The following is a 10,072-nucleotide window of genomic DNA, read 5'->3' on the forward strand; positions in this document are numbered from 1 at the left end:
AAGTAAGGTGAATTGAATAGCGCAAGGTCTAATAATATGCAAAAATGTATTTTATTTAAAAATTAAGAGGTTTTAAACAATACAAAACAACTATAGCTGAATGAATTTCTGCTTAAATAAAATTAACGAAAAAAAAATTGTGAGAAATCTTCTTATAATTTTTTTTTATTAATAAAATTATACCTTACAAAAAGTTTATTGTGAAGTCTTATCTTATGCTGAAAGATGGGGTTTGATCCTGTAGGGAATATTTCGAGCATCCTACATATGAGCCTCACTGTGATCATACACTTAACTATGGTGGCGTCCAAAGGGAAGGAATCTAGAACAAAAAAAATCGCCAACAAATTTTAGGAACTTGTAAACCGTTCACAGGGTGAAGGTTACACCCCTTCACGATCCATGAGATCGCTAACTCCGTAGTGGTTTGGAACCATGACTGGATATTCGGGGATGAAGGTACAAATCCAACATAAAAGAGATTGAACCCGCTCTAATAATAGGTCTCTACTTTATTCTTCTTGTATTCATGTACGCTTTCTGACTAACATACAATTAATAGATTAACCTTAAACCTTCTTAATCTATGTTGGTTGAATATTAATGCACAAACAAAACTATTTATGGCGATCACTTGAATTATAATCATATTAATCCAAAACAAGATTATTAATTATTTTATTAAGCGTGATTACAAGTACAAATTCCCTTTAAACATGCATAAAAGGTGTGATCAAGCAATAACAATAATAATATAATATATCAAGCAACATAATTAATAATAACAATCATAATCATAATAATATCAATAAAGCATAATAATGTTAGCAAGATCCTAGGCATGATACTAACAAGATTAATAACAAATCCTAACATGTCACTAAACATCAAATATCAAAGCTTTAACCCTAACATGATAGAAGAAATATGAAGCATTCTAAGCATGATACTAGAAAGCAATAAAAGAATTCTAACATGATACTAGAAATTAATATAATGTAAACATGTTTTCAAAAGATACAACAATTAAAACAACTTACTTGGATGCCTCGTATCTCTTTCTAATAACAAAATACATGCATTAGTAAATTCAAGGAAAATATTAAATCAAACAATTTTAAATAATTGAAATAGAGATTTAGGACCAAACCCTCATAAATTATCAATCTTTCACGTCTAGGGCGAAGACAACTTCCAACTTGGCTAGGTGTGTCTAGAACTTGTGAATGTGGAATTTTGTAAGAGGGAAGGTTTAGAAAGAGGGAGAAAGAATAAGTGTAGACACCCAAATGTGTCTCCCCAAAACCAAACCCAGTGATGAATACCTTTCACGTCATTTGATTATCGAACAAAGCGAAAGTGTGGAAAGTCTAGTGATGAGTATGTTTTTATTAAAATATCTCTTCTTTCTGTTTTTGAAAATATTTCTTTTCTTACCCTATTTTTGAAAAACGTGCATTATTGTTTAGTTTGGTCCATGATAAGGGTCCAATAATTGTGTAGCTGGATGGGGCTTAAAAAGAACTTTCCAACGATAAATTATAAGCCCAATTCCGATGAATAATGAGGAAGTTATGGCCAAAATACTAAACTGGGCCCAAACCGGATTTTACCTACGACCCAATGATCATGTGGAGGGTCCAAAGGTTTAATCCTATTCTTAAACTAATTAGGATTAATTGGAAGCTTCTATAAGTTTCTAAAAGATCTTAATTTTCCTTTTTGAAAAGATAAGATCAAAGAATTTGAGTTAAATAAAAACTTTCCTTTTTTTTAATCCTAATTCTATTCGAATTTAAAGATGTTCAAAGACAGTCAAATTTTATTTTCGTGCCTCATAATATTTATACAAATTTATATGGTTGGATAGATCTTGAAATTATCTTTCCAATGATATATTTTAATATTAATTCCGAGCTATAACGAAAAAGATGTGAATAAAACACGAAACTCTATCCAAAACTGACACCATTGCACTATTTCGGCAATATCTTTTTATCTAAAAACTATTTTATTCTTATTCTAATTGGTTTGAAAATTAGACTTCAAGAGCTTTCCAACGACATATTATATGCCTTATTTGGACTTCTGGATCAAAAGATATGATAAAAACAAAATTCGCAAAAACTGCTGTCCATCGAAATCTATTTCGATTCGAATTCGGATTCTTTTCTTTATTTTCCGACTCTCTTTTTTCTCTATAAATAGAGGTCATATCTTCCCTTTTTCAATCACCAATTCTCATCAAATATCATCAACTCTCATCAAGAAATTCTTGATTTTCTCTGTCTTTTTCTAAACTACCCTTTTACAAACACAATTCCTCATACATTATCACTAAACATATCTAGCATTGTTCGAAGTTGCCTTCGCCCTAGACGTGAAAGGTTTAATTTCTGAGGGTTTGGTCCCAAATCTCTATTCAATCATTTAATTTAATTGTTTGTTTATTATTTTCCTTGAAGTTACTAACGTGTGTATTTTGTTATTAGAAAGAGGTACGAGGCATCAAAGTAAGTACTTTAATGGTTTTTATTGATGTTATGATGTAGAAATCAGGTTTAAATTGTTATGATATTCCTAGTATCATGTCTAGGGTAATTTTAATATTAAATATGATTGTTACGATGCCTTTTGTTCTCTTCCTAATACTTATGATTGTTAGTATCATGTTAGGGTTAAAGATTTGATTTTTATTGCTTTTAGGTTGGATTTGTACCTTCATCCCCGAACCCTTATTTGGTTCTAGACCTTATAGAGTTGACGATCTCTTGGATCGTTAAGGGGTGTAACCTTCACCTCGTGAACGGTTTACAAGTTCCTAAAACTTGTTGGCGACTCTTTTGCTCTATCTTCTTCCCTTTTGGACGTCACCGTACTTTAGTGTATGATCACAGTGGGGTTCAAGCTAGGGGTTAACGCTTGAAATTTATTCCCTACAATAAGCTTCTAGATTTTAGAGAAGATAGAATAGATGAATGATGATTCTTAGTTATTGAAAAAGGGGTGATATAACATCTATTTATAAGTAAAAAACAGGGTCGAAGAAATAGAAAAGAATTTGAATTCGAATTGAAAAAAAACTCGACGGTCAGCAGTTTTGGCGGATTTTGTTTTTATCATAACTTTTTATACATAAGTCCAAATAAGGAATATAATATGCCGTTGGAAAGCTCCTAAAGTCTAATTTCCAAACCCAATTATAATAAAATAAATAATTTGTAAAATAAAAGATATGGCCAAAATAGTGGGACGGTGTCAGTTTTTGATAGAGTTTCGTATTTCTTTCATATCTTTGTCGTTATAGCTCGGATTTAATATCATAATAAATCATTGAAAAGATAATTTCAAGATCTTTCCAACCGTATAAGATTTGTATAAAATTTTGAGGTACGAAAATAATATCCGACATGTTCCTTTTCGCACAGAACAAGGACTCTCAAAAAGAGAAGTTTTATTCAATTTTGAATTTTTTGATCTTATCTTGTCAAAAAAAGGATAATTAAGATATTTTAGAAACTTATAGAAGCTTCTAATTAATTTTAATTATTTTAGGATTGAGATTAAACCTTTGGACCCTCCTCATTATCATTGGTATGTTGGTAAAATCCGGTTTGGGCCTAGTTTAGTATTTTGGCCATAACTTCCTCATTATTAATCGGAATTTGGCTTATAATATATCGTTTGAAAGGTATTTTCAATCCCCATACAACTAAACCATTATTGGACCCTTATAATGGACCAATAAAAACTGGAATGGACGTTTTCCATAAATAGAGTAAGAAAAGAAATATTTTTGAAAACAGAAAGAAGTATTTTATTAAAACGACCACATCACAAGACTTTTTTCACTTTAGCTTCGTTCGATAATCAATGACGTGAAAGATATTCATCACTGGGTTTAGTTTTTGGGGGGACACATTTAGGTGTCTTCAAAAGCCCCCATTTTGACTGAGTTTGGAGAAATGCGAGTTTCGAAAATAAAAGTCTAAGTAGCGATAAGGACGGAGAATGATTCAAACCGTTCTGCGATTCTAAATCATTTTGTAATGCTGATACCTGCAAACTAGCGTTAGTTAAGCAGATAAAAGAGTTAAGAAAAGCGTATCTTGCACCGTCGAGCACACTTCTCTAGAGTAACTGATTTTGTTGTTGTTTTTGCTGGTAACGACCTCCACAGTGCCTCGTGAACGCCATCGTCGAAGACCGTTGCTTGTAACCATCCTAAATTGTTTGTGACAATCCTCCTCAGTACCTCAGGAATATCGTCGAAGGTGACTGCTTGTAGCCATCTTCAAAGTTGTGGCAATAACTCGCCACGGCTATACCTCGCTGCTATAGACAATCTCCTCTATACCTTGGGACATCGTTGAAGACCGCTGCTTGTAGCTATCTTAAGTTATTTGCTTGAATATTTGTTGTGTTGATGTCTTGGGGGTGATGACAATCCTCTCTTCTTTAGGAATAATTGCCAACACAACTCTTGAATGATGTACGACAATCCGATTTAGGGAAAGTTTTCAATGCCACGTAACAATCCATCCTAGGAAATGTTGCCACGATGAAGCGACAATCCGTATCTCGGAAATTTTGACAAAATCCAAATTTGGGAAAAGTTTCCAATGCATCGTGACAATATGTCATAAGAACCTTGCTACGATCGACAATCCACGTCTTGGAATATAACTCTTGAAAATAATCCACCTTGGAAATTTGCCAATATTATGAGACAATCCTTTTGGGAAAATATTGCCACAATTGACAATCCGTGTCTTGGAACATTTGCAAAAAAGATTAGATTGACAATCCGTCTCGGGAAAATTTGCCACTACTGAAATGAATGACAATCCACGTTGGGGAACCTTTGCCAAAATGTTAAGATGAATAGAGACCTACGACAATCCTTTGAGAAATTTTTCCATTTGGAACTTGAAGCATGAAAATCCAATCGGATATATTGCCAAGGATTTTATGAATGTATGACAATCCAAACTTGGAAAACTTGACAAATAGAGAAGGAGCACGACAATCCATGCTTGGAAACATTTCCAGTTTGAGATGACAATCCAATCTTGGAAAAATTGTCGAAGATTTGATGAATGTATGACAATCCGAACTTGGAAAAACTTTCCAAATAAAGAAGGAGCACGACAATCCACGCTTGGAAACATTTCCAAATGGGACAATCCAATCTTGGAAAATTTATCGTTGAAGAATGATGCTCGACAATTCACTCTTGGAAATATTGTCAGTTTGAGATGACAATCCAATCTTAGAAAATTGTCGTTTTGGTGATGTGCTTGCTTTTGAACCAATGCCTTGGTGCTTGTAATGAGCCAATGAGTAGGCGCTTAAGCTAAGTGAGATGATCGTCGTCTGGCTAATTGTGGGGAATATTTCAGGCATTACCCCAAACTTGAACCCCACTGTGATCACACACTAAAGTACAGTGGCGTCTAATTGGAAAGAAGATAGAGCAAAAGAGTCGCCAACAAGTTTTTAGGAACTTTTAAACCGTTCACGAGGTGAAGGTTACACCCCTTAACGATCCAGGAGATCGTCAACTCCAATAGTTCTGGAACCATGACTGGAAGTTCGGGGATGAAGGTACAAATCCAATCCAAAAGAGATTGAACCTGCCCTAATAATAGGCCTCTACTTTATTCTGATCGTATTCATGTGCGCTTTCTGACTAACATTCAATCAATAGGTTTACCCCTAAACCTGTTAATCTATATTGGTTGAATATTAATACACAAACAAATCTATTATTGGCGATCACTTGAATTATAATCACATTAACCCTAAACAAGATTATTAATTATCTTATTAAGCGTGATTACAAGTACCAATTCCCTTTAAACATGCATAAAAGGTGTGATCAAGCAATAACAGTACAATAAATAAATATCAAGCAACATAATAATAATAATAATAATAATAATAATAATAATAATAATAATAATAATAATAATAATAATAATAATAATAATAATAATCATAATAATAATCATAATTAAAATAATCATGTTAAAGCATAATAATAGCAAGATCTGAGACATGATACTAACAAGAATAATAACAAACCCTAGCATGTCACTAAAAATCAAAGTTTTAGCCCTAACATGATACTAGCATGAATATTGGGAAGAGAATAGGAAGCATCGCAGGAATCACAATTGTCATATTTGATATTAGAAATTATACTTGTTACCCTAAACATGATACTAAGAATCAATAAAACATCCTAACATGATACTAGGAATCATAATAACAATCTAGACATGATTTCTAAATCATAATATTAATAAATCAATTAAAGCACTTACTTGGATGCCCCGTATCTCTTTCTAGTAACAAAATACACTCGTTAGTAACTTTAAGGAAATAATAAAATCAAATAGTTAAATTAAATAATTGAAATAGAGATTTCGGACCAAACCCTCAGAAATTAAAACCTTTCACGTCTAGGGCAAAGGCAACTTCGAACTTGGCTAGGTGTTTCTAGATCTTGTGAATGCGGAATTTTGTATGCAAAAGGCTAGTTTAGAAAAGAGAGAGAGAAAGTGTAGGGAATAATTTCAAGCGTTAAACCCCTAGCTCGAACCCCACTGTGGTCATACACTAAAGTACGGTGGCGTCCAAAAGGGAAGAAGATAGAGAAAAAGAGTCGCCAACAAGTTTTAGGAACTTGTAAACCGTTCACAGGGTGAAGTTTACACCCCTTAACGATCCAAGAGATCGTGAACTCCATAAGGACTAGAACCAAATAAGGGTTCGGGGATGAAGGTACAAATCCAACCTAAAAGAGATTGAACCTGCCCTAATAATAGGCCTCTACTTTATTCTGATCGTATTCATGTGCGCTTTCTGACTAACATGCAATCAATAGGTTTAACCCTAAACCTGTTTATCTATGTTGGTTGAATATTAATGCACAAATAAACTATTATTGGAGTTCACTTGAATTATAATCAAATTAGCCCTAACAAGATTATTAATTATCTTATTAAGCGTGATTACAAGTACCAATTCCCTTTAAACATGCATAAAAGGCGTGATCAAGCAATAACAATGAATATATCAAGCAACATAATAATAATAATAATAATAATAATAATAATAATAATAATAATAATAATAATAATAATAATAATCATAATAATAATCATAAAACTATAATAATAATAATAATATTCATAACAATAATCATGAATCATAATCATAATTAATAATCTTAAATCATGTTAAACATAATAATAGCAAGATCCTAGACATGATACTAACAAGATTAATAACAAACCCTAGCATGTCACTAAGCAATAAAAATCAAATCTTTAGCCCTAACATGATACTAACAATCATAAATATTAGAAAGAACATAGGAGGCATTGTAACAATCATATTTAATATTAAAAATACCCTAGACATGATACTAGGAATATCATAATAACAATTTAAACATGATTTGTACATCATAAAATCAATAAAAAAAACATTAAAGTACTTACTTTGATGCCTCGTACCTCTTTCTAATAACAAAATACACACGTTAGTAACTTCAAGGAAAATAATAATCAAAAAAATTAAATTAAATAATTGAAATAGATATTTGGGACCAAACCCTCAGAAATTAAACCTTTCACGTCTAGGGCGAAGGCAACTTCGAATATGGCTAGGTGTTTCTAGATCTTGGGAATGCGGAATTTTGTATGTAAAAGACTAGTTTAGAAAAAGAGAAAGAGAGAGATGAATGAATGATTACAGCAAAACTTGATGAGAATTAGCGAATGATTAAAGAGAATGAAAGAGAATTGAAAACTGGTTGTAGGTTAATGAAAACAGAGTTTTTACGACGTTATTTATAGAGAAAATCAGCCAAAAAGATAAAATTAACAAAACAGAGTATTGGCGCAACTGAAACAGAGCTGGCGCCAACATTAGGCTATTGGCGCCAGGCGCCAATGCCTGGCGTTTGGCGCTAACACCGTTTTTGATGCGCTTTCTCAAATCAGATATATTTTACCGCACAGGAGGATAAAATCTTATCTTTTCCTCAAAAAATGCTCTTTGATTTTAATTAAAACTCTGAAAAGTCAACAAAAGTCAATTTATCAATGCTAATTGAATTAGGAATGAAAAGAACCTTCTAGAAGAATCTAGCAGACTAAAACCATTCCTAATTAGATTAGGAATGATAAATCTATATTAGGTCCTCCCCTAGATCATTGGGCCGCCCAAAAGGCTCAAACCGGGCCCAGTTTAGTAAATTGGCCATAACTTCCTTAATATTCATCGGAATTGGGCTTATAATATATTGTTGGAAAGCTCTTGTCAAGCCCCATCCAACTACATTACTATTGGACCCATATCATGGACCAACCAAACTGGGATTGGCTGTTCTCTTAAAATAAGTTTTCAAAAACAGAGAGAAGAGAAAAGAAATTAAAACTATCCGCAACGCTAGACTTTCCACACTTTCACCTTATTCGATTATGATTCGACGTGAAAGGTACTTATCACTGGGTTTGGTTTTGGGGAGACACAAATGGTTGTCTACAGAAGCCTCCACTTTGACTGATTTTGGAGAAACGCAAGTTTCGAAAACAAAAGTCAAAGTAGCGATAGGGACGGAGAATGATTCAGAACGTTCTGCGATCCTAAATCAATCTTGTAACACCGATACCTGCAAAACTAGCGTTAGTTAAACAGATAAAAGAGTTAAGAAACGCGTATCTTGCACTGTCGAGCACACGTCTCTGAAAGTAACCGATTGTAGCCGCTTTACTGTTTTTTTGATGACCTCCTACAAGCTAGAGAATGCCATCCCGCTTGGAAAATGCTACGTCTGTAACTGCTTCCGATATAGAAGATTGCTTCGCCTGAAACGATCCTCCTCCGCTATGATAATATTCCACGTCCAAGGGAATACCATCGAAGATTATTTCTCTCGAAACAATCCTCATCCGCATTGATAATATTCCACGTCCAAGGGAATACTATCGAAGATTGTTTCTCTTGAAACAAACTCCTTCCGCATTACGACCATCTTCCACGTCTAAGGGAACATGGTCGAAGACAACTTCACTTGAAATTACCTTCAGTTGTTTGTGACAACTCTCCACAAGCTAGGGAATGACGTCGAAGATATCCTCGCTTGAAGCCATCCTCATTTGATGCTAATTTTCTAAAGGAAATTACTGAAGATCTCCGCTTGTCGATCTTTAAAAGCTCGCCTGAACTTTGCTCCTGCTATGCCTGTACGTCGACGCTTCCGTTGCTTTGAACCTGTACGTCGTTGTAGTATAGTGGTAAGTATTCCCGCCTGTCACGCGGGTGACCCGGGTTCGAACCCCGGCAACGGCGCCAAAATTTGATCGGGATTAGATAGGTCGTTAGGACTACTAACCCTAACCAAATTAGAAATTTATAATACCTAAACTTACACTAAACTAGTTAGTGGCAAGTAAAGGGTCGAACCCAAAAGGACTAAGTGTATCAATTTGTGCTAATTAGACTACTAGGAAAGCTTGTGAGATAGAGAGAGGTTCAACTAAACACAACTAAGAACAAATAACTAAAACTAGGGAAAGTGGAATCCAATTACATCAATACATTCAATAACATCATACAATTAGATGAAAATGACCTTGATTAGGAACAATCAAAACATTTAACTCACTCTCGCACAATTAAGCATGTTAATTATCCTACTAAACTAATTCACTCTCGTGCAACTAGCCTAGCAAAGGTATGGAAGAAATTAGGGCTCTCAACCAACTCACTCTCGCACAATCGATTGAAAGCACAATTAAGAACATAGAATCAATTACCTAGAAAGATTCTAATCCATAAAAGCATAATCCACACACAATAATCAAGAAACGATTCCATACTAATCACAATCAATCATTCAATTCATTAATATAACCTTCATCCAATTCCCTAGAACAAAACCTAAGTTAACATAATGAAGAAAGACATAGAAAACAAGGTAAAATAAGAATAAAAACAAGATTAAATAAACAAACTAATTAATCTACTCAAATCAACAAACAAAAAGCATAAAACC

General features: G+C 33.6%; 1 non-coding gene across 1 annotated transcript; it reads left to right on the forward strand.

Annotated features, from left to right (window-relative positions):
- The first annotated feature begins 9,294 nt into the window (after nt 1-9,294).
- Nucleotides 9,295-9,366, forward strand: TRNAD-GUC. The gene has a single exon. It is a non-coding gene; the product is annotated as a tRNA-Asp (tRNA).
- Nucleotides 9,367-10,072: the final 706 nt, after the last annotated feature.

Source organism: Chenopodium quinoa, unplaced genomic scaffold (genome assembly GCF_001683475.1).
Source record: "Chenopodium quinoa cultivar QQ74 unplaced genomic scaffold, ASM168347v1, whole genome shotgun sequence".
NCBI lineage: Eukaryota > Viridiplantae > Streptophyta > Magnoliopsida > Caryophyllales > Amaranthaceae > Chenopodium > Chenopodium quinoa.